Here is a 25,618-nt window from a genome sequence, read left to right as displayed (position 1 = left end):
GCGCGAATTACTATCTAAGTAGAGCGCCACCATATCAGTTAGCGCAGAGCGTACAAGATTTTGATAGCCCCCCCAGATCACCGGAATTGGCACTTCCAGAACATGAGAATGACCAACGTGATGTAGGCTACACTTTGGCCTGGGAACCAAGAATTTCCCAATAGTTTTTTTCATCCATAACCTTTTTGAAGATTGTCACCCGTCCCACATCATGTTCGACCTCATCGCACCTCCTGTGGATCATTGCTTTTGTAGGTGATTCTTCAATAACCGTCAGTTCCACTGTTCAAGGTTTTAAGCCGATTATTTGTTCAGAATATTAAAATCCACATTTTTTGTTAAATTTACTTCAAAACCTACCAAAAACATTGCACAATCATCTGTGGACAACCAATCAGGGACGTAGCTAGGATCAGATGATTAGGGGTGAAGAAACTCAAAAATTCCAACTAAATAGATTTTTTCCAACTGAGTGTAGGTGTGTCTGGAGGTGCTTCGAGGGGTTCACGACTTTGTGGGGAGTGGGGGGGGGGGTGTAATACAATAGTGGTGCTCACTTGCCAAACGTTGTCTAGCATCTGTGCAGGGGTGGGCAGTAGAAAAATAATAGATAATAACATTGCAGACAGTTAAACCCCAAAACCTCCCCCTGGATCCGCCCTGGCTACCCCTGTATGCTTCACTACTGCGTGTCAAGGGCTCTGCGCTGAACCTGTCAGGAAAGATAGAACAAACATAACAATATATTATATTATACAATAAAATATAATTACACAAGTATAAATGAACAACAGAAAACTGGCTGGGAATGCTCAACAAAGGAAAAAGAGGAGTTCAGGTTTAATCAGTAAACAAAATAATCAGCATCTTATGAATAATCATCAAATGTATACATAAACATAAAGGAGTATTAATACATAATTAGCCTTAACTAACCATCTTGAAATTCATTGCTTTTTTAGTTAATTAGGTTTTACATTACCTTTGACAATAATGTTCTGTATATCAAGGCGAACATGGATTATGAATGGTTGGGCCTATGTCATGGACAGAACCGAAGTATACTGTCTCTGGCCCTATACACCACTCATAGTTCATTAATATATTGGTCACTCTGCCACTTGATGAAGCCTTGTTGATAACACAACCACCGTCCTTTCTATATATTACGAAGACCAACATTGTACAACAGCATTATTGATGGAATAATAAATATAACCATCTAAGGTTATGCAGAAACATGAAGGTGAAATGTGACCAGAAAAGAACATAGAACAGTATACACAAAACATAGAATAAGATCATAACAATATAGCTGTAGGGTTAACAGAAATCAACGGCTAAGATTCAACGCACAAGGCATCTCTTAAGTTTGTAAAGTGATGCCGGTCCGGTGTATGGCAAACATCTGAAAGTAAATACATGGCACAACAACATTGTTGACTGACCACAGCTACTTAATATAAGCAGTCCAGTTGACATAACTAATCATGTGACATCATATGCATGGTAACCTGACCTAGATGCATTTATACCAGATATACAGTACCAATCAATCCATTATACATATGATGTATACCAATCAATTCATTTTACATACCACATATGCCAATCAATGCATTATATATAACATACATGCCAATCAACCCATTATATGTTAATCAAACTTACTTTTTCCCAACCCCCTTGCTCTGTTTGCCTTCCATGAATGTAAAACATGCTTTGTCAATTTGCAAGAAGAAATCAAAACAGAATATATCAATTAAATGAGATATAAATTAGCAAATTACAGACAATAACAGATGATGTCATCAAAAAATATTACAGAAGCATTTGTAAGAAACAATGTCTTTATCAACCCCCTATTCTTGTCTGTCTTTTCTTCTCAAAGTTATAATTTCCCCACTCCCTCACCCCATCCTCCCTATATGCAACAAAACAATACCCTCACTTTTAAAAAGCAACTCTGTTAGAAATATATTTATTAAAATAAACCTTTTATTTGTTAGTCCTGGCAGCTGACAATTTCAGTTTTTCAACATTCCTGATGTTTAATATACAGTACTAGCAAAGTATGACCTTGTTAGAGCTTGTACGACCTTGTGAGAAGCGAGCCACACTTGTACAGCAACTAAAGATGATCTTTATTCTCACTAACTGTTTCCTGATCTTTCCACGGTAACTACAATCTGTAAAGGAAAGAAAATGATTCTAAACAAGTTTATATTCAATCAATATTCCAAAATGGTTCAGAAAATAGCAAAGAATAATTTCTGGGGAGTGCGTTATTTAAAGTAATACAAGAAAATGCTACTGGTGGTATAAAATAGCACAACACTGTTAATCCAAAAGGAGTTTTAATATTTTAACTTAAAATTGACAGAATAATTAAAGACAAACTAATTTATGCTGTTTTGTAAAGTACAAATTCCAACATTTTTCATTGGTTGGTTAAGGAGGAGAGTTGACAGGTGATCCAAGACTACCAAGAGATTATGATAGCTTTTGCCAGGATTGGGGGGGGGGGGGTCATGATATTCATGTGATTCCAACTAAATGTGTGAAGGATGTTAACTATAAACCATGATGGTACCATCACTTGCAAAATGGTGCCAGGTCATCTTAAGAAGGGTAAACATGGTAAAAATAGCTTATCAAGAGTACCACCTACCCTCCTCACCTCCCTCCCCCTCCCACAGATAAAACACCAACAGAAACTGAACTCAAAGTCGTAGTCTCTTACTGGACTACAATAACAAGAACTAAAGAGTGTTGGTAACACAGCAAGAAGAATGAAGCTATCCACCCAAAGACTCTGCTGGACCAGGATTTTCCATCAAATAGATCGACAATGGCAGTTTGTGGACAGCAATTAGAATCCCTTGATAGACTTACGGCAATATCTCTTTATTTATGCATTTCAAATGGCAGCAAATTTACAGACATGGGTATCCAATGACTTTAACTTGCTAGCTACACTAAACAATTATTCTCACATGTTAACTCCCCGTAGGTATAACACAGTTCTTTGTAATACATCAACAAGATTTTAGTGCCAGAAATATGCAATTCAGCATTCATCACTTTAGCATGTGAAGTTTAAAGTTACAAAGTGTTTTAGACGTACACAGCAGAACCCATTACAATGTAACAACATAACCATGGAGTTATAATTTAGTAATGAAACTCATGACATCATTGATGCTTGTCTAACTGGCTTTTAAATTCGCTTTCCATGATCACTGAGTTGTGTATAGGCTGGCACATCCTATAATGTAGTGTTGACAATATTGGTCACATGCAAGAAATGATGAAAAGTGTATGAATTATTTTAGCAGTTATAGATCTAGATAACATTTGGTTCATTGGGGTTTAACAGGTGACCATATTGCATGAAGGCAGTCTGGTTATTAATGGTAATATTCAAATTGATTTACTTATTTTTAGACTTTGTGACAACTGTTATTAATTTTTATATTCATACTTAGGTCACTTTCATATATCAGGGCTGGAAAGGGGAGGGTGGGGGGCTGTGGGTCAGTGCACAATTATCCTTTAGAGGTGTAGTGTAGTTTCCCAGTTTCCTTTACCTACATCAGCTGGTTCTACCATGAATTATATATTCAAGGTTTAATGACAAAGAGAAATTTAAAAGATTCATTATGATCATTATATTTAAATGTTATGTAACTCATTTCTATGTAAACCTGCTTTCAACCATTTGCATAGTAGATATAAGTAGGAATATTCTTTTTCTCTGTGTTAAAAACCTAGGTACCCAAGAAACTGTGACTGTCTATGTACCTGCATGGTAAACCAACATGCTGATAATGAGTTAAGGTTAACATGTAACAGCAAGTCAGAAACATTGGGAGTAACCCACAAGAGCTTAGTGTAATTTCAAGAGCACATGAGTGTAGCCATTCTTCATGATGTGCAAGTTTTGTGGCCATTTCATGAGTTAGAGGTTTAAGGTCTAATAGATGCCTTATTGTTTTATATAAAAAAGATGAGCTCTAAGATCAACTTTTTGCACTAAACTCTTGATGTAATGTTGAAGATAAATCAATTTTGTATGTTGTACTGCATATACAGGTTATATCTTTATATACTGTACTTCAGAAATTCTTGTAAAAGTAGTCTCCCTGCATGCTATAGATCACTGCCCCCCCCTCCTCCTTGAATTTATTCTGGCGATTAAAGTCCCCACGAATAATACATAATACATGGTTGTAACCCTGCTGTACCCTTTGTCTAGATTTGATGTTTGTTGGGGGAGGGGATGGGAGGGGGAAGAGGAGGGGGAGAGCATGAAATTTGACTTACATTCATTCTAGGGATGGGTCGATCATCATTACAACTACATTTTTGTAATACAACTATAAATTATGCCAATGTATACAACATTAAATTAGTGCAATTTAGAACAATTTTCTGCAAGCAATGGAAAGAGTTAAATGAGTAAAATGTCAAGTAGGATAGCATTGAACATGGCACCTAGCCAGTTGGGGCAATTTCCTAATGCTACTACCTCTCTAAACTGTACTCCAACATCATGCTTTCAAAGCACTAGTATAATTGTCAGAACAAACAGTTCCTAACCTTGATCTGATTGAAACATGATATTCATACATCTCATACTGACAATATGAGTGCTCTGAAGCTAGACCACAGAATAGAAAAAATTGTCCCAACTGGGTGGATGCACCCCCATGGCTTCATGCATATTCAAAGTTATTTAAAAGATATGACTACTGGCAATACTAGTTATATGGAATATAAGAGCTAAAGATAGCAATTACTGATAGCAGATGCCGGGAGAATCCCTAATTCATTCACTCTTATCTGATTTATTGTATTAATGGGTCAACACAATACCAAGATTACAGGTGGCAATGCAAAACTTCAAAGACTTGATACTTCATAGATTCTCAATTTCAAACACATTCATGATCAGACCAAGGTACATACTAGAAACACTTAGCTTGCCTGGCATGTGGGCAATCATTATTTTCTACAGAAGTTGAAGTTTTCTGATGAAATGTTAATTGAGGTATCTATCAGTAGCTGTCTCCACTTTAGAGGAATCTTCCATCCACCACTGCATACTACAATGTATCAATTGTGTTAAGAACATTTTGTTAGCTCTACACAATAAAACAAGTGGCATCTAAAAAAGGCATTTGATGTTATTTATAGAACTAATAATGCAAGCTGTCTTCACCTACATATGGCCAAAGGTATCCAATACAACCCATGATCATTTCACAAAGTGACTGTTCAGAAATTATTATGAAAAGACTCACCAGACTCACATCCACAGAGGAAGTTATGACATCAGTGATGTGTTCCTACTTGACTTTTTCTTTCACTTTCTTGGAAGAAATGTACCAAAGAAATGTTGATAACTGTATCACCTGGAGGTTAGAGAGAAAATACAAAATAACTCAACTTTCCATTTATCAGATTTATCAAGGAGAAAATTCATCAGGTCTGTGATCATTTGTGTAACAGACATCAATGTCTTTCCTTGTGTCTTATTAATAAGTATGTATGAATATTTTACATAGCTTTATTCTAAGGGCAGCATATATTAGTGTTTGCACGGGTTATCCGGGTACCCGCCCGACGCGATACTACCCGGTTCCTTATTTATTACCTGAACCCTAAGCAAAGTGTGATTTAAAAAAAAAAAAAAAATTGGCAAACCGACGGTTAGGCAGATTTCCCATTGACTTAGTGTGGTGTTAGGCTACAATGTGGACGAAGATAACAGCAATAACGAAGGGGCCCGCTCGACGCGATACTACCCGGTTCCTAATGTATTACCCGAATCATACGCAAAGTGTGATTGTTTAATAAAAATATGCAGACCGATGATTAGGCTGATTTCCCATTGACTTAGTGTGTTGTTAGGTTACCATGTGTTCGGAGATAACAGCAATAACAAAAGCTTTCCATAGATATCTTATAACTGCGTCACAATTTCAGCTAATAAACAGATGGCTAGGCTAGACTACCCCCATTGACTTAGTGTGGTGTTAGGCAACCATGTGGTCGAACGTAACAGCAATATCGAAAATATTCCATGGATGTCTAATAACTGCGTCACAACTCCATCAAATAAACAGATGGTTAGGCTTAGCTAGAATTCTCATTGACTTAGTGAGGTTTTAGGCTACCATGTGGAAGAAATTATTATTTATTCATTCGTTTATTTCATAGAAGGAAAGGCTGACAAGGAAGTTTACGCGATGTTTATGGATTATAGACAGGATAACTAAAAAATAGTAATCGCAAGTGGCTTTTTACTAATCGTTTATTCCAAATGCGATCAAATTGCGCGAATCGCGCAATCTCGCGGCTAATGCGAACCCTGGGCCTGCATAATAGATAGTAGTAGTATTAAAAACTGTTTAAGAGCTAAATTGGATATTTATATGGTTTGATCCAATAGACGTGCACGAGCTAGCATAAGCAGCGGCGGCAGTGCGATGTTAGTAGTAAACTAGTAATGCTAATTATAATTAAATAATTTATTTATTAACAAGTTAATGAAAGAAACAGAAGCAAATAAAAATTATTGAGGGAGGTTTTAAACCTTATCTTACACCTACGTATTTGAACATGAAAACATTGTCAGTAGAGAATATAATGCATTTATTACAGCATCCAATATGTAATTTCTTGAAAATCGTGATACACGAGGGTAAACAATTTTTTTTCCGGGTACCCGGATACCCGACGGGTAACGGCCCTCGGGTACCCGGTTCCCGATTTTTGGACCCGTGTAAACACTAGCATATATATCGTGTCCTATTTCGGTTTTTATATTTGGGTTTGTTGGACTGACATAGCTAACAGCACAGGACTAATATCAGTATTCAAAGGGCCTCTGCCTTTATTTTAAAGCTGCTCTTAAGGAATATATTTAGCATCTGAGGTAATCAAAACATTTAGTTATTTACAACACTTGTAGTGCTAACTGATCAACTCCATGTTACCTCCTGACAGTTTTGAAGCTCCCCACCCCCCCCCCCCCCAATATAAAACAACTTTTGACGATTGCTGGGATTTTTCTACCAAATCTTCCATAGTATTGCAACAGGAAATCAATGTAGAAAGCATATGTGCATGACTTTGCTGCAAATATCTCTTTAAATGAACAGTACTATAACTGAAGTGCAAATAATGTACATCCCAGACAGAACACATTACGAGAATCCTTCAACACTATTGAACAATGGCTAAGAATAGAATTCTGAATTACTTTGGTTTTTACTCTGAGGAAATGCATAGGGTCCAGAAACTATATGCATGTCTTGTAATACTGACTGACAACAACAAATGCACACATTACAGTAAACCAACCAAAGACATCCACTTGCAATCCCTTAGTATATAGCTCATTGGCAAATGGCATAAAGACTAGATTATCTTCAGATTTAAATTTGACATCAATTTTCTTGGGTTTTGGAAGCATAAAAGCACATAGGCTTCAGACAGTGTGATCATAGCAACAACATCACTGATTTACTTGCTGAGGTACAGTAGTTGTGCAGGGTGTTGTTCACTCTTACATTATATATAGTAACAAACTCACTTAATACATGTCTCCATTAAAATAGAATGATGGAGAAGTATGTCACATATTAACTTTTTTATAAATGTCTTAGCCTTGGCAAATCTTGGCTTGATATCAAAAGGAAATAATCTCACGTAGGTACTCCTACTACTGGGAGGAGCTTACAGGCTACCTCCAAGAAAACTAACCCTATTCAAATAGCTTACTTTAGTCTTGGGATATTGAAGTTGATGATAACTCAAGTTAGAAGGTATATCTAACGTAACTACTGGGCCAATGGAAGCCTTACTATGTACTGTGTACTATAGGTTTGGTCAAGTTTAACATCTTGTGACAATTCATTCTTTAGTTTGTAACTGAGATATAACAGTAAGGATAGTTCTCCTCATAATATAAACCAGACTTTAGAAGTGTTCTAACTTAGTGTGGGTATGGGTCTTGTTTTGTTTGAAGTGACTCTATTTAATAGTAAGGGGACATGAACTTAAGAACTAAATTGATTGTTTGAAAGCCTGGTATACATATTTCTGCCTATTTGCTGCCTATTTATAAATAGGACCCAGCTTATTAACATAAACACCTCTTTATGTACTTTTACACATTGGTAAGCAATACAATGTATGGCATTCAGTGCTTAATATATGGTGTATGTATGTTATATTGAGGCCTTTATCTTCCCCTCTGGCCCTTAGGGAACTTGCTGATCAAGCAAGATTCAAAACAATTACTTTTCCCCTGGATTAGGCAGTAACAAAGTCACGTTCTACCCAGACTCAAATCTAAATTATAACTACAACCCAGCTTAACAGTCTTGCTATACACTTATTATGCACTTACCATTACTATCAGCATATTGTTAACCATTCTGTGCAAGATCCGCATCATAGATCGTCTCAAGACTGATTAATGCATATTTACCTAATGAGGAGGTAAGGACAAAAGCAATAAGAATCAGTTTTTACTAATTCTATATTGAGAATATCAGAACAAGATATGTTTTAATGTAAACAATAAAATCCGTTGTTATAGATTATGTCTTTTTTAATATTTACTCTACAGTTTTTCTTTGCTCACAGATTAACAAGCTAATGTTAAAATGACATTGTGTCACTGAAACAACTCAATAGACTGCAAATTCATTTCATTTCATTGAAAGGTATTTTTGTTGTATTTTCAAGTTTAACAGTTTTTGAAAATTTACCCATAAACCAAAAAAAAGGTGAAATTTGGTAACATGTTTTTAATCCTTTGTCAATCTTTTTTAATCCAGTGTCAAGCTGAGGCTGTTTTAATACATAACTGTTGTTGTCTTTGCTTCCACAACCGTCCCAGTAACTTCATTTCAACCTTTGTCAAAAGACAGCAACCTGACACCCCCCCCCCCCCCCCTTACACACTTACTGTATAACAAAATTTCTGAATTACTGAGTTGCACAATAGCTTTAAGCTTTAAGAACATAAAAAGAATACAAAATGCATTAAGGATGTCAGATGACATAACATGCTGAATCCTACAAGAACTTGTCATAAACTGTTGCTTGTCATAGTGCGATAATCAATACCTATCGTTCTCCATGACAACTATTTAAGATGATGGGATGGGTGGACCTTGTCGTAATTATATCCACTCAACCTGGGGACAGTGACAACAGAAAGCCTTCATTAGCATTAGATGCTGAAATGGGAATGAACTGTTTCATAATGAAACAATGGATGTCTAATGACCATTAACATTGGTCAGATTTCAAAGATTGGAGATGCCCATGGCTATAATATAGAAATCACATCAGAATTTACTCCTCTTGAAACCTGCAGTTATGGTACACTTTGTAGAGATGATGCTACCATTAGAGAAACACTGAACCAAAGAGGTCTCACAGAATCCGTCAGTCTAAGACACAACCTTTAGAGGTATCTAAACTTAAGATTGTTAATATGTTATGTCTTGTTTGGCAGTGATTTAAATTGAAGAGGGTTTGGGGGGTAGGGAGTGCTGGATGAAGGACTTTCTGGTGGGGAAATGTCCCTTAAGGGATCATCTGACACATTATGGAGTAAGAATATCCACCTAAACACTTACATTCGCATGGCAGAGGATTGGGTGTGTGGGTAAGAATCAGGTGGTGGACCATACAATCATTACCCTGCTCATGTAAACTGTACACATTTCTTCCAAGAGCTGTACTCCGGATATGAAACTGGTAAATCCCTAAAAAGGCTGATCTCAGGACTGAATAATTCAAGTTTACCTGATGATGAGAAAAAGAAAATGCATTTGGTCATCAGTTAGAATGTTATTATTCATTTAAATTGTCATAACTAAGACTGCTAGTAGCAGAATTCGGTCATATAACATCATCAAACAGATAGAAATAACACAGCTAATATAAACATACAGTATGCTCATGTAGTTTCAAAATAAATTAGTAAAATTAGTTAAAGGGCCATTCTCGGTCACGTGTGTGACGAAAAATGGGGAGATCTGCACTTTACCACTAAGTAACTACTTTTAGGTAAATGAAGTTGGGTTGATTGTAGTACTGTACTTCAGTATCAGGGATGAGACTGAGCCGGGGAAAAAAATCTGAAATTTATCGATCACTGTCCTGGGGGAGGGGTTTAAGGGGAGGGGGTGTCCCCCTCCCCTTAAGAAATTTTTTTGTCAGGTAAGGAGGGCTTAGATGCAAAATGGTGGACTCTAGATGGAATCTATCACATCACGTAACTCGCCAAAAAAGTGTGGAATTTCTGCTTGTATAATTTATCCATTAGCTTTTTTGAACCCAAAAAAGGCTTTTTTGCTTGCTTTGTGCTACTTGATTCCACCACTGGTCAAATTCGGTGTTCCTTCCCTTCACAGTCCAGCATGTTCGGCAAAAAAAAAAAAAAAAAAAAATTAAATAACAAATTAAATAAAAAATAAATAAAAATAATAAAAAACGAAAATGAAAAAAAAAAAATTCGGAAATCCGCGTTTCCGCGGAAGAGTCTCATGCCTGAAGTATGCACTAGGGGGACTCTTTTACAAAACCATATAGCTTAGCCAAAATCAGAACATTCATGTGCTGGGAGAGGTTATATAAAGGTCTTTTACGTGTGTGAAATGAAACTGGCTTTTTTGGACAAAAAAACATTGGCAAATTCCTCAGTTTCTAACAGGGCTGGATAAACCTAATTTCTCATGTTACTACCTTAATGTGTTTCCATTCTAACAAGACATTTCACCTAAATATTTCACTTCTAAAAATGAGCATAATACTACATAAGCTAAAAAAAAAAATTGGTCACGTATGTGACATTGTTGGGTCAAGTGTATGACATTCTGAATTTCCATTCCATAGTATGCAATTTTGCAGTGCAAATGTTGACTCTAGTAATGACCACAGAACAGCATTGATGTTGATATTCCATAGGAATTACTTTAAATCAGTTTTACTGCCATGATTTTTTTGGTCACGTGTGTGACATTATTGGGTCACGTGTGTGACATTCTGCATTTTCATGGATGCTGCAATTTCATTGGATGAAGCTTTCCTCATTTGCATATAACACTGTTGTCATGCCATACACACATGACATAACAACAGTCCAAGTCCACAGTGCTGCTGCAATTTCATTGGATGAAGCTTTTCTCATTTGCATATATATATATACATATATAGTGCACACTGTACGCACTGGTTCACATTCATTTTATATTCTGATATGTTGGGTAGAGGATGTGGACCCGTGGAAGTGGGTGGGTTACATGCATACAGACAATTTGAAGCAGAAGATAACCATACCAAATAATTAAGTATACCTTGAATGCATGTTTATGCAGTCTCTATGCAGTAAAAGTAAGTCACATACTGTATACAAATCTGCATAGTGCACTATGGGGAGGGTGTTGGGGGGGGGGGTTGGAGGGAGTCAGAGTTTTAGACAGAACACCTTTAATTAATAACATTTCAATAGTTTCTAATGTTGTTTAACATGGCCTCCTTGAATAAAGATACAATGTTACCACTGTTTGCCCTCGCAAGCATGTTTCTGTATATGTTCAGTACAGTGTTATTTTACACCAAGCACTAAATAAATACACACTGTCCACAATCATGTACAGTACACACTGTACATGTATATGTACTGGTCATTCCATTCAATACTGTGCATATTTCAATGTCATTTTAAATATTTGCTATGTAGTGAATGCTTTTGCTAATTCAATACATTAAAAGACTGTCAATAATTTAAAAGGACTGTTTAACCAGTACATACATGTACAGTGTTTACTGTACATGATTTTGGTGTATTTAATGGTGGTTGGTGTAAAATAACATTGTACTGAACATGTACACACATATATAGTGCACACTGCATAGTGCATATTTCAATGTCTTTTTAAATATTTGCAATGTAGTGTATGCTTTAATTGCTAATTCACTAAATTCAAAGACTTTTAATTATTTAAAAGGAATGTTTAACCAGTACATACGTGTACAGTGTGTATACTGTACAGGGCCATTCCACGTCACGTAAGTCACAAATCAGAGAGACATTTTACTGTACACTTGTTTTCAATCTCCAGTTCAGTGCAAGTCTAGAGTAAAGTCATATGCCTATCATTCCTGAACTTTGAATACCTACAATAAATTCTGTCACCACTGCAAAACGTTAATGCTTTCCCATTGCGAATTATAGCGCCCTCAACTTGTGTCACTTAAGTCACTGAGAGAAATGAAGAATTTCAACTTTTTGAAAGAAATCAATAAATCCTGTGAAGTATTGAGAAAAATCTCTTAAGTTGCCTATTACATCTGAAAAAGACACATTGAGGAATAACTTCAAGGTAAAATTTAATTGATATTCGTTTAATACCGGTATTTGTATGCAAATTAGCGACGTCACATAAGTCACAAAAAATTGTCACGTAAGTCACACGTGTGAAACTGCTCAGTTTCCTCTCACATTTTCCAAAGATACAAAGTAACACAGGCTAAGGATATCTTTACAAGTTCATTATATTGAGATTGGGGGTAGGGGAGGGGTCTATTCCACATAAAAATAGAATCTAAGTGTTCACTTGTACATAAAAAGTCCTACAGACTAGTTTTGCAAAATATCTCAGTTTAAGTGCTACAGTAGCTAAATAGTTTCTTAATTAGGAGTAAACAAGTTTCTCTAGACTAGTTAATACAGAACACTTCTAATGTATTTTCATTTCTACATTTTTGGTTATAATTTTAAGCTTTTTGGTAAAATTTTAGTCACTTTTGGGAATTTGGATTAAAAAAATTAATCCATGGATATAAATCCATGTGGTAAAGGCAGAAGGTGGCAAGATGTGTGTGTGGAAAACCACATAAATACTGAAGGAGATCCACTAATGTCAGTTACTTATGTTGTTGTCCAGCTCTGACCTCTCATATTAAGGTAGAAGACTGGGTTGTTGTAAAATAAGATGATGTACTGTACCCAGGAAAGGTTACAAATATGGTGCCTGCGACCACCACAACACGGAAATGTCCTCTTTAGGTAGATAAAATCTCCAACTAGCCCGAAAACATTATTAAAACAAATTTCACCCCCTGAAGCACCTTGTGTAGTTCAGGGGTAGACTGCAATTCACATTTAAAGAACTTAAAGTCTCAATATGTGTTTGCTGATGAAATTCATAAAACAAAGTTCCGAAGCAGATTCAATGTTTCTTAACTTCTAAATGCACTCTGACCAGGGGGGTTTAATGGAGAAAAACTTTCGCAATCAAACAAAAGAAATTTATTTTCTGTTGCCCGTATGGCGCAAACGATTTACTGTAAAATCACTGCAACGGCCCATATCAGCACGTTCATTACACAAATGTAACCTACTTTACTTATACTCTTATCGTCCACTATTTTTACCCAATTAACGGAGGAAATTCTTGAAAATACCTGTTTATTCATTGCAATGGAATGAAATGATACAATTTTGCAAGCTACATCAGTAAGACCGACAGAATGATACTATTCAAAAGAACGAATCTACCACAGGAGAGCCACGAAAGTGAAAGTAGACCTAGGCATAACTGTTGTTAACAAAACAGAGAGATTTGATTGGCGCATGATCTGTCGGCCGGGTTTGCACATTTTGACTGAATTTTGTAGAATCTATGGACTTGTTAAGAAATCTGTTGTTTATCGACATATAAACAAATAAAAATAATGAATATTGATATGGAAACAGCATAGAAGGGTAACATTTTCACTGAGCTTTCAGTGCAGTTAGCTGGAAAAGTTGAAGATTAAATTTGGCAAACACGTCATGAGACTAAAACTAAGGTAACAAGTAATATTGTTCTAAGATTGAGCTGTTTGAGCCATTTTTTGCAATTCACTTATGTAACCTTTCAATTTTACTTCACATTATAAATGTTGTTCCTGCATTTTAGAACTGAGTAGGTATCTTTGATAAATAGGAAGGTGTTATGATAAACCTGTTATAGTATAGAAGACATCAAAACTGTGTGAAAGTGTTGAGAATAAACTTGTCACATAAGTTACACTTCCCTTTTTGACTTACGTGACGTCACGTAAGTCACACACTTCCGGAGTCCCTAAATTTGTTAAAGCTTGTTACATTGATCAAAAGTGGTGGTTTTACAGATCAACCTTTATAGCTACCTTTACAATTGTAGCTCACTTTGCTCTCACACACTATATATTATTGGAGGAAAACATTCCCTTCTATTTTTGTCACGTAAGTCACAGCCAGAGTGTGGCATTTTTAACATAATCTGTGTTACCAGTAATAAAGGAAATTTGTTAAATTGTGTTATTAGATTAATAAGCAGACTGCATTTAACTGCCACATTAAAAGAAAGCTTGGACTTTCCTTTCATTTAAGGATTTCTTCTACTTTCATTTATTGTTTGATAATTCACTGTGAATGTGCCTTTAGTTTGAGATCGATACTCATTGCTATAATCCAAGATTGAGAAATCAGAAGAAGAAAACTTTAACCGTTTACAGTATGAAAATCTAACCTACTTACTTTACATTAAACACAAAGAGAGACAACTTATAACCCTTTCTAATTTTTCCATGTTGGGACCACTTGGTGTGGAATGGCCCGGCAGCATACAGTATATATATTGTTCTATTTCTGTTTCTATTTTGGGGTTTATTGGACTGACAGAGCTAACAGCACAGGACTAATATCATTATTCAAAGCACCTTAGCTGCTTTTTTAAGAATATGTTTAGCATCTGAGCTAATCAATAAAATTAGTTATTTACAACAGTTGTAGTGGTAACTGATGTTACATCCGAAGAGTTTGAAGCCCCCCTTCCCCCTTCCCCTTACCAATAAAACAACTTTTAACAATTGCTGGAAGTTTTCTACCAAATTTTTGAGCTATCTGCAACAGAAAATAGATGTAGAAAGCAAATGTGCTTGAGTTTGATGGAAATATCTCTTGAATGGCCAGTACTATAGCTGAAGTGCAAATAATGTACATCTTTAGACAAAACACATTAAGAGAATCTGTCAACACTATTAAACAATGGGTAATAATGGAAATTATATACCTCATTGGAAAATGGCATAAAGACTAGATTATCTCCAGATTTAAATTTGATATCAATTTTCTTGAGTTTTAGATGCACTGAGAGGGGTAGGTAGGAAATGTTAGAATGGAAAGAGAGATATGGTTCCAGTTAGTGATTTTTTCTACATTTTATTAACAAAGACTTAATTGTTACATATGTCACATTAAGCAAGTGGAAGCACATACTGTAGGCTTCATAGAAAATAACACTGACTCACTTCCTGATGCAGTATACATGGTTAATATTTAATTATTTATATATTTCTTAGCCTCAGCAAATCTTGTGTTTATATCAAAAGGATATAATGTCAAGTAGGTACATTACTACATTTTTGTGGAAGTAAGGCTGGTAATACAGAGGAGTGTGGCAACATTGTAAAGACTGAGTACTACCTTATCTTCCCTTAGGCCCTTAGGGAGTTTGTTGATCAAGCAAGTTTCAAAACAATTACTGTTCCTCCAGGATTAGGCAGTAACAAAGTCACTTTCTACCCAGACTCAAATCTAATTATAACTACAGCCCAGCTAGTTACCAGTCTTGCTATACAATAATTATACACTTACCATTACCATCAGCTATATATTGTAAACCATTCTGTGCAAGATCCGCATTAGGTGACCCCCAAAGATCATCTCAAGACTGATTAATCCACATTTACCTAACAAGGAGATAAAGACAAAGACAATAAGAATCAGTTGTCACTTATTGTATATTTAGAATATCAGAACTAGATATGCTTTAATGCAAACAATAAAACCTTTGTTATTGAGTGTGTCTTTTTAATATTTACTCAACAGTTATTCCATTGCTCAGAGACACACAAGCTAATGCTATGATGATTCTGTGTCCCTGAAACAACTCTATAATTGCAAGTTCAGTCATTTTATTGAAAATTTATCCAAAACAAAATAATAGGCTAACATTGGTAACATGTTTGCAATCCTTTGGATTAGACAAAATTGATCAGCACACTTTCTAATTTGGTACTTTTAGCGTTATTTGGTGCAGCAGGCCAATGAAGTTGTTCATCTTTCTATGAACACCAAATAGCCAAGTTAGGCATAGTTACTGGTCTGGATTGCTTTTGTCAAATATTGGGTATACCAGTGTGAAGCAGAGGCTGCTCTATTATATAAATGTTGTTATTTTTGCTTTCACAACTCTCCCAGTAACTTCATTTCCAACTTTGCCAATAGAGAGCAACCTGATGCCACCTCCCCCCCCCCCCCCCTTTTAACAGAATTACTACATTACACGATAACTTTAAGAACATAAAAAGAATACAAATGCACTACGGATTTCAAATGACATAACATGCTGAATCCTACAAGAACTTTTCATATTGTGTTGTACGATCTTTTGTGATAGAATCATAAACTGTTGCTTGTCATAGTGCAATACTCAATACCTAGCATTATTCATGACAAATATTTCATGTGATGGCATGGGTGGACCTTGTCATAAATTACATAATATCCACTCAACCTGGAGGCCGTGACAACAGAAAGCCTTCATTAGCATTAGATGCTCAAATGGGAATGAACTGTTTCATAATGAAACAATGGATGTCTAATGACCATTAAAATTGTTCAGATTTTAAAGATTAGAGATGTAATCCCTGAGTTTAAGACACAATCTTCAGCAGTATTCTAACTAGATTGTTCACATGTTATGTCTTGTTTTGCAATGATTGGAATTGATGGGGGTTGTGGGGGGGGGGGGGGGGAGAGGGTGCTGGATGATAGACTTTCCGTTGGGGAAATTTCCCTTAAGGGATCATCTGATACATCATGGAGTAAAAATATCCAATTAAACACTTGTATTCTCATTAAAGAGGGGGATGGGTGGGTGTGGTTAAGAATCAGGTGGTGGACCATACAGTCATTACCCTGCTGATGTAAACTGTACACATTTCTTCCAAAAGCTGTAATCCGGATATGGTAAATCCCTAAGAAGGCTGATCTCAGGACTGAATAATTCCAGTTTACCTGATGATGAGAAAAAAAAACAAAATGCATTTGGCCATCAGTTATAAAGTTATTATTAATGTAAATTATAATCACCCGGTCTGCAAGTAGAAGCATTCTACCATGTAACATTGTCAAACACAGAGCACAGCTATTATAAACATATGGTATGCTACTGTAGTTTCAAAAAAAAAATACTCAGTTATAATTATAATAACAATGTAAATAAACTGATACAACTAGGAGAAACTAGAATACAAATCTATAGACTGTACAAGATGAGTTCAAGGTCTTATAATGCTTCCCACAGTGTATATACAGCTCACCTAATACCAAACTAATTGAAATACAAAGAAACATAATTTGAAATTGAGACAAGCATTGAATATTCAATAAAAACTTTAGGCAAAATACCACTAGCAATCCAGTCTGGTTTATATTCAATTGAGAAACAAGAGCTAAAACAAAGACAACCTGAAACAAGAGCCCAAGGGCACTGTGGTTCCTTGCTTGGGGTATATGACAATACACATAATATTATCAAGCAAGATTGGGCTCAAATAGTCCAAGTAATTGTGGTCCTACATGTTCCCATAAAGTAACCAACACTATAGCCAACACTTTTGTGATCACAAAATGTGATCGGATTTTGGATCAAAAGGCACTTTTGAGATCTAAATATGGCGTCCAAAATGTAAGAAATATAAGAGACCTACAAGCGTGTGAACAGATATGATAACATTGGTGACCTCAGATGACATGACCTTTAAGTTTTAAAATTTTCCACCACTTCGTTCACAACTTGCCCCAAAATATCAACCATGTCACACCTTGGCATTAAGATTTAATTGCATTAAATTTCAAAAAATTAACTTTGAACTTGTATACATAACTTCACACACAAAGGTCAATCGGAGGTCAACCAATTGACATTTTTGATCGGTGAGACCTAAATAGAGCATGACTGTAAAAATTCAAACATATTTTCTTTGCCCATTTTCTCCCCCCAAAATACTACTTTTTTAACATTAGCTGACCTTTGGTGACGTTGGACAACATGACCGTTAAGTTTGAAAATATTCCCCTATACCATTTGCAACTTGTCCAAAAAAATTAACCTTGTCACACCTTGGAACTGGGAGTTATTGCATTAAATGTCTGAAAATTAACTTTGACCTATTATAACTTCGCACACGAATGTCACATGGGGGTCAACCGATTGACATTTATGATCAAAAGGTACCTTTAACATCTGAAAATAGCATCGAAACTGTAAAATTCCACAAAACACGAAAAGGTCACCAGAGGTCAAATTGAGGTCAAGGGTCACCCAGATGCGGGTCGACAATTGGATTACATTGAAGCAACTCCCAACCCTAACAGACAATTTGTTCTCAAGTTATCGCAAAAATACTAGTTTTTTATCATTAATTGACCTTTGGTGACCTTGTATCACATGACCGTTAAGTTTGAAAATATTCCCCTATACCATTTGCAACTACTCCAAAAATATCAACCTTGTCACAACTTGGAACTGGGAGTTATTGCATTAAATGTCTGAAAATTAACTTTGACCTCATATAACTTAACATACAAAGGTCACCTTGGGTCAACTTATTGACATTTTTGATTGATGAGACCTAAGTTAGAGCATCAAACTATACAAATTCAAACATTTTTTCTTTGCCCATTTTCTGCCCCCAAAATACTAGTTTTTTAACATTAATTGACCTTTGGTGACCTCGGATCACATGACCGTTAAGTTTGAAAATATTTACCTATACCATTTGCAACTTGTCCAAAAATATCAACCATGTCACACCTTGGAACTGGGAGTTGTTGCATTAAATGTCTGAAAATTAACTTTGACCTCGTATAACTTCGCACACGAAGGTCACACGGGTGTCAACCAATTGACATTTTTGATCGGAAGGTACCTTTGATATCCAAATCTAGCATCAAAACCAAACATTTCCTTTTTTGCTTGTTTCCTCCCAAAATAAGCACATTTTTTCTAATGTGACCTTTGACCTTTTGACCTTGGTTTCTGATGCAGTTTAATCTCCTGATTCCAAAAAACAAAACGACAAGTCTGTACAACCATTCTAACTCCGACCGAAAAACTTTGACCCCATATAACTTCACACATAAAGGTCACACGGGGTCAACCCATTGACATTTATGATCAGAAGGTACCATTGACATCTGAAAATAGCATCAAAACTGTAAAAATCCCCCAAACCACGTAAAGGTCACCAGAGGTCAAATTGAGGTCAAGGGTCACCCAGATGCGGGTCGACAATTGGATAACATTGAAGCAACTCCCAACCCTAACGGACATTTCGTTCTCAAGTTATCGCAAAAATACTAGTTTTTTATCATTAATTGACCTTTGGTGACCTCGGATCACATGACCGTTAAGTTTGAAAATGTTCCCCTAACCAGTTCACAACTTTTCCCAAAATATCAACCTTGTCGCACATTGGCACTGGGAGTTATTGCAGTTTTAATATGTTCGGTTTTTGGACCATAACTGACCTTTGTGGGCACTAAAAACAATAGGGCACACCTTCTCCATATGGCGGATCTATAGTCCAAGTTTGGCCTCAATCCAACTTTCCCTTATTGAGATAGAGCGTACCCAAGAAAGTGTCACAGATGCACACACAGACACACACACACACACACACAAACCTGACTACATAGGTTCCTTTTGCTAAAGCAAGGAACCAAAAATGGAGCCTGAAAAAAACATGATGAAGGATTCTGGTCACATAATTTAGGAACCAATGGCTCATTATACTGTCTATAGGTTGATAAATTTGTAGGATTTCTGAATTGATGACATTGTACTATAATTGATTGAGTAAAAGTACATAATTTTCTATCTGCAATTTGATATATACTGTTATTTCATAACATTTTGTTCTGTGCAGTCCTGGTGTGAGAGGGTGGGGGTTGGGTGGTGGCTACAGTTGTCACAAGTGGCTACAAGTGCCAAGTGAAAAAGAATGATACACTTTAACTTTGGATAAACAATGACTTAAACAAAGTGGATCTGGTAAGAACATTTTTCATGGAACTGTGGCTGGCTCTCAATGTCACTGGTTTTGTGTACACCTTACTTGAATAATGCTTCTTTAGCCTCACAGGATGTGATTGTGGATCTTAGAACTGGTGTGCGACAGTTTATCAGGAGTTTGGAGAAAAATATCAAAGAATTAAGGGAGAAGCAAACCCAGCCATCATCTTCAGCTGATATATGATAGACATCTTTGAGATGAATATCAAAGGTGGAGGTGATTTGCATTATACTGTCCAATTACGTTTTGAATCATATTTTTCTAACATTTAAGCAAATGCTTAAAACAGTCAACTCAACCGTACTACAGTTAATAAACATCATAACAAACAAAGTACATTAAAGTTCAGATTATATCCATAGTTGCGTGACCTATGTATGACATACCTAAAGTAATCAAGGTTTTGTTGTTTGTTTGATGGAGTGTTCATTACGAATACCTCTAACACATAGCTCAGCAATACAGACTGAGTTGACTCCTTTAATGTTTCTACATCATTATAGAATATCTAAAATGGTATTTCAAGTTTTTGGTTTTAATCTGAAATAAATAACTTAACAGAAGACATATTTGTAGGTAACCCAAACTACTTTCATAGAAACCAACAAGTTATCTTCCAGTCTGACCATTCTGGGAGTGTCAGGAGTTCTTAGAAGACTTTATTCATTTGAGTCTCAGGAGGCAATTTTTATTTCAGTTTTTCAAATGGTAAAATGTACCAGCCTGTGTTTAGGCAGCTATTGTGTCATGGCAAGCTCATTACAAACATACCAAGTACTGCATTAATCCAGCAAGAATCCGATCATTTTAATGTCCTGACTAGGGAATAATTTCTGTCAGTTGTATTTTGAATGGATGAGTTAAAACTTTATATAAAATTCTTTTAGTGAGAGTGAATGGAGAAACAAGAGTACTGATCTGCTATGCTATCCATAAAATCTACCAGAGGTTGTTAAAACATTACTATCACTGTTCTGCACTAACCATTAATATGATTACCATCACATGGAGGAAATATCAGATGATGAACCATTCATTGTCCTTGTCAGCACAATGTGAAAGCTTCCAATAAAAATTTGGTAACTAGAGATGGAATAGATGATCCCCTAATAGCTCGCTACAGGATAACTCAAGTTAACCTAATGGAGAGAAAAGAAAATGATGTGAATGAATAGTAAGTCCTAATGATAGGATATATTGACCTTTTTTCCTATTGAGGACAGAATATCTTTTGAATTTCCACTCATCAGGAGATAATTGTATCTAATTTAGTGTGTCAGCTTCGGTGGATGGGTTTTTTTACATCATTTTTCTTCATTTAATGGCACCAGGCCCCTGCATTGTCTACTGTACATTTACCTAATTACACCACTCTCCGGGGGTCTTTTTCTAGATTTTAGATCAAGGTTTATAGAGACTTACCCTGTTCAGCTGATCAATAGCTATCCAATATGGTCAGTTCTTTCCACAAATTTGGCAGATGAAGACACTTGCAACCTCAAAATTTTGAGTTGAAATAGTTAAATGAGATAAAAAAAAGTCAAAATTGTAAAATTTGGGGACACTTAGTTTTCCCCTATGTCCCTATTAAGCCACCGTACTCAAGTCGGTAAAGTTAGATCAATTTTGAGACCAATAAGATTTTATTAAAACCAACTGCAGTGACTGGCTCAGCAAGTGACAATTCTGTATTGGAAGCTGTATATACTCAGATTAGTAGGAAGTATTTCCAATTGTGTTCTCTGTTTATAGTGGCTGGACTTAAAAGGGTACTGCAAAGCTCTCCAAATCTTCAGTATTTTCACATAGTTTTTGGAAACTGCTAGAAACTTAAAGCACATGAGGACATGTCAGGAATAGAAATACTTAATCTGATTTTACTCTGTGGAATATATCTGAGCCCTAGCCAGGTGCTTCAGAAGAGCCCTGTAACAACTCTGAGACTTCTTGTCCTCTTCTACTAAGTTTAAATGCATGTTAGACAGAAAAATATAATTCTATAAAGTATAAGTCCCTGGGGACTTCAGCTGAGGCATTTTCACTTTTCTGATATTTAATGTTCTCTGATTTTGAAGCCCTAGTCTAGCCAATTGAGGGGGGGGGGTTGCCAAGTGCTCACCACCCTAATGGATGCCAGTGCTTGTATATCTTTGAATGCCCTCTAAATGTGTTTACTTTAAACAGTATTTAGCTCTCAAATATGCAAGGAAGAAATGTTATCATGACATGATATTGATAAAGAGTGGCAGGGGAATTTAACTTCCTTAACCATGCTTGCTAGCCAGCAGTTTGGTGAATCAAGTCACAACAAACCAGATTTACTTCATTCTTACCATTCCTATGTACTGTACCTCTTTGCATCAAGAAGTGTAGGATACCAAAAAACCTTGATAGGTTCATACAGTAGGTCCTGCTCTCCTCTATCCAGTACGGTCTGCATCTTCATATTCACTAGAGGGTTTCTTCCTACGGTAGAATTATTACATCATGGAGCCGTTCGAGCCTCAGTGACTTCTAAATCAAAAGTGAAACACTAACATGAAATCAAATTAGTTGTTCAGAAATTTCAGACAACTTCAGAAACAAAAGGATACTCACAACAAAGAAAAACCAATGGTAGCAGTTCCACTTTCATCCAATCTTTGATCTTTTTAATTTAGTGATTATACAGTATTACAGTGTTTGGTTTCTGAAGCTATTATGAAAGTCCTTAGGAACTTTTGCATTCAGATAGCAACGTGACACTACAGCAGTCTCTAGGCAATCAACTTCACATGTTAGCTGTAAAAGACTCCTACACTTTTAGTAAGTACTGTAAATTATGTAAAAGTATGTAAAAGTGATATTGAAGCTGAAGATACATCAATAGGAAATGAGCATTATCAGCAAAAACCCTGGAAATTATGGATATGTTCCAATAATGGGCTGTCTTGGACCAGTAAGGGTGGTGTACAGCACTGCAGTATTTTGAGAGGGGCGCTATAGCCCCTACTGAGTATTTTGGGTGACACAAACTACAATAATGCTTATATATATGTAATATTGAATTTTAAACCTCTGGAAAACCTTGCATTTCATTTGACCGTTACTCACTGGCAAGTTAACGCTTAAATCCACAATATCCCGGAGAGGAAACAACTCCAGAGTACTTGAAAGGGTAGGTTTTATGACTAATGAAGGGTAGGTTTTATGACTAAATTTGACTAAAACCTTTTGGACAGTTGGATCAGGCTTCAACTTGTAAGCAACTAACACTGTAACAGGCTAGCATCACCATATTTCAGCTATTCCTACATTGTGCTGAGCCTAGGTCACGCTTTATGCTGGCATTGCGCTAGTATTGAATATTGTAACTAAAACCATTGGACTACTAGGCATAAGTTAGGCTGCACTTTTTTAATGACTAGAGAAGACCTAAGCCATAACTTCAACGTTATGATGTCCCTGTCCTTGTACAAACGTTGTAGGTACAGTACATAGCCTAACAATATGAAACTTGAAAGGAACACAAGACATACGTGGGATTTCTTCTTGGACAATTGCAACATACTAGGTATGTTTCTTTCAGTATGTTCACCATCTAGAATATATATTGCAATATCTTCACATTTAGTAAGCCAGTACTGTTGCTTCGGGGAATCACACCAAACAAACAGGGAAGTACAACCATACAGTAACAACCGTTCTTGAAACGCTGCTTTACACACTGTGTGAACAGTGTGACTGTGTCGTTGGTTGTTTAGATGTGGAAAATGAGACTTGTTCAAGTCGTTTCCATTGGTCACGAGAGAATTTCCCCTCTTTTTGAGCTAAATGATCAATCTTCCTATTCAAATAATAGCAATTTACAACAGAATGGCAAATTCGTTAGATCGAAAAATGAGGACTTCAACGATATGCTGCAAAACGTAAATTCATCATTTGCACCTCGACAATACTCTGGTAATGATGCGTTCATAGAATCATGTACAGCAGCTTGAACGTGTTTCGGTGTTATGGTCGTATAGGTTTTATGGAAAAGATAAAAAATACGTATAAGTTATTACACTGAAACTCACCAAATTACAATTAAGACGGCCTCTTGACTATTCACAACATATTTTTATTATATAATAATGATATTTTATATATAAAAAGGGGTCCAACACAATATATATATAATGAAAACGTAATATGAAAATAATGAAAACAAATATGATGCATGGTCGTGACTTTCCAGTAAAAACAAGATACGAGGCGAGTGTAAGTTCCAAGGAAAAACGCGCACTATATCGACTAGCGAAAGCTATCGTGATAGTATTGCCTCACTACAAGTGTCATCAAGACAGCAAGATAACTAGACATCTTAAGCATTTTTTCAGATTATTGTTTTCCTACAAGCTAAGAAAAAAGTCAATATTTTATCATTTCTAAAAACTTTGAAATGACGAGATGAAAGTATTTTGATATTTCAACATTAATCAGAAAATTTCCAAATTATACACTTGAATAGAAGCAGAGGGGGCAACGTTACATTCAGCTGAGAAGAAGGTAACTGCTACCGGTGTACACCACTCCCCGCCCCCCCCCCCAGGGGCGGCGATTTGTTTCAAATATTGGGGGGGGGGGGGCATTTGCATTTGCGTAGCAACTTTCATCCCCAAAATTGTTCGCGCGCTTCGTGATATTTTGTATATCTATATCTATATCTATCTATCTATCTATCTATCTATCTATATATATATATATATATATATATATATATATATATATATACAGGGTTGTCACCAGACCATTTGTAGAGCCGGGTAATTTGTGACAGTGATCCGCGTCCTGGGGGAGGGGTATAAAGGGGAGGGGGTTGCCCCTCCCCTTTTGAAAAATTTTCAAATCCTGATGGTGCCTACATGCAAAATGGTGGCATTTAGAAAGGGTTTTGATCCTCAAAATTCTCCTGAGATACCTTTGTTTTTTCATGTGGATCACTGAATTTTCCTGGGATCTTTTTTGGTATTTTTTGTATTTAGAGCCCCTCATCACTCACCCTAGTGTTATTGTTTCAAATGCACATTGTTCTCATTTATTATGCATGACCATTAAATCCCCCCAAAAAGGAATTCACATTTTACCCGTACGGCAGTGTACGCGGGAAATCATTGGTACAGCAGGCCATGGGCGTCAATCCAGGGGGGGACGGGGGGACACGTCCCCCCACATTTCGATGGATGAGGGAAACAATATCAAATGTCCACCCCACACATTTGGAAAAAGAGTAGTGTCGTGGCTCTATTTGGTTACGGCTTACACATCTTAGGATTCATATCCTCGAATATCACTCAATGTTGCTGAATGGAGAATTCTACCCAGATCTCGTGAGTTGGTACCCTGAGCTCTCCAACAATCTTAAGCTTAGTCTGCCTTTATTTCGAGGCCA

At 36.2% G+C, this 25,618-nt stretch overlaps 1 protein-coding gene and 1 long non-coding RNA gene across 6 annotated transcripts in view; one reads left to right on the top strand and one right to left on the bottom strand.

Moving 5' to 3' along the window:
* Window positions 1–25,618, top strand: part of LOC139984541 (NLR family CARD domain-containing protein 4-like) — a 313,255-nt gene that overhangs the window by 135,336 nt on the left and 152,301 nt on the right. The window lies entirely within an intron of this gene.
* Window positions 745–23,909, bottom strand: LOC139985152 (uncharacterized). Of its 5 annotated transcripts, none has more exons than XR_011799309.1 (9): window positions 23,724–23,909; window positions 21,628–22,719; window positions 21,190–21,344; window positions 17,044–17,143; window positions 15,719–15,813; window positions 9,666–9,834; window positions 8,423–8,503; window positions 5,307–5,417; window positions 745–2,189 (listed from the first exon to the last, which is right to left on the bottom strand). It is a non-coding gene; the product is annotated as an uncharacterized lncRNA (long non-coding RNA). The 5 variants fall into 5 exon arrangements; XR_011799310.1 differs by having other exon boundaries at window positions 22,539–22,719; XR_011799312.1 differs by having other exon boundaries at window positions 22,557–22,719.

Source organism: Apostichopus japonicus, chromosome 17 (assembly GCF_037975245.1).
Source record: "Apostichopus japonicus isolate 1M-3 chromosome 17, ASM3797524v1, whole genome shotgun sequence".
In the NCBI taxonomy this organism is placed as follows: Eukaryota; Metazoa; Echinodermata; class Holothuroidea; order Aspidochirotida; family Stichopodidae; genus Apostichopus; species Apostichopus japonicus.
The sequence above is the reverse complement of the archived record's forward strand: the minus strand, read 5'-3'. Positions and strand labels throughout refer to the sequence as shown.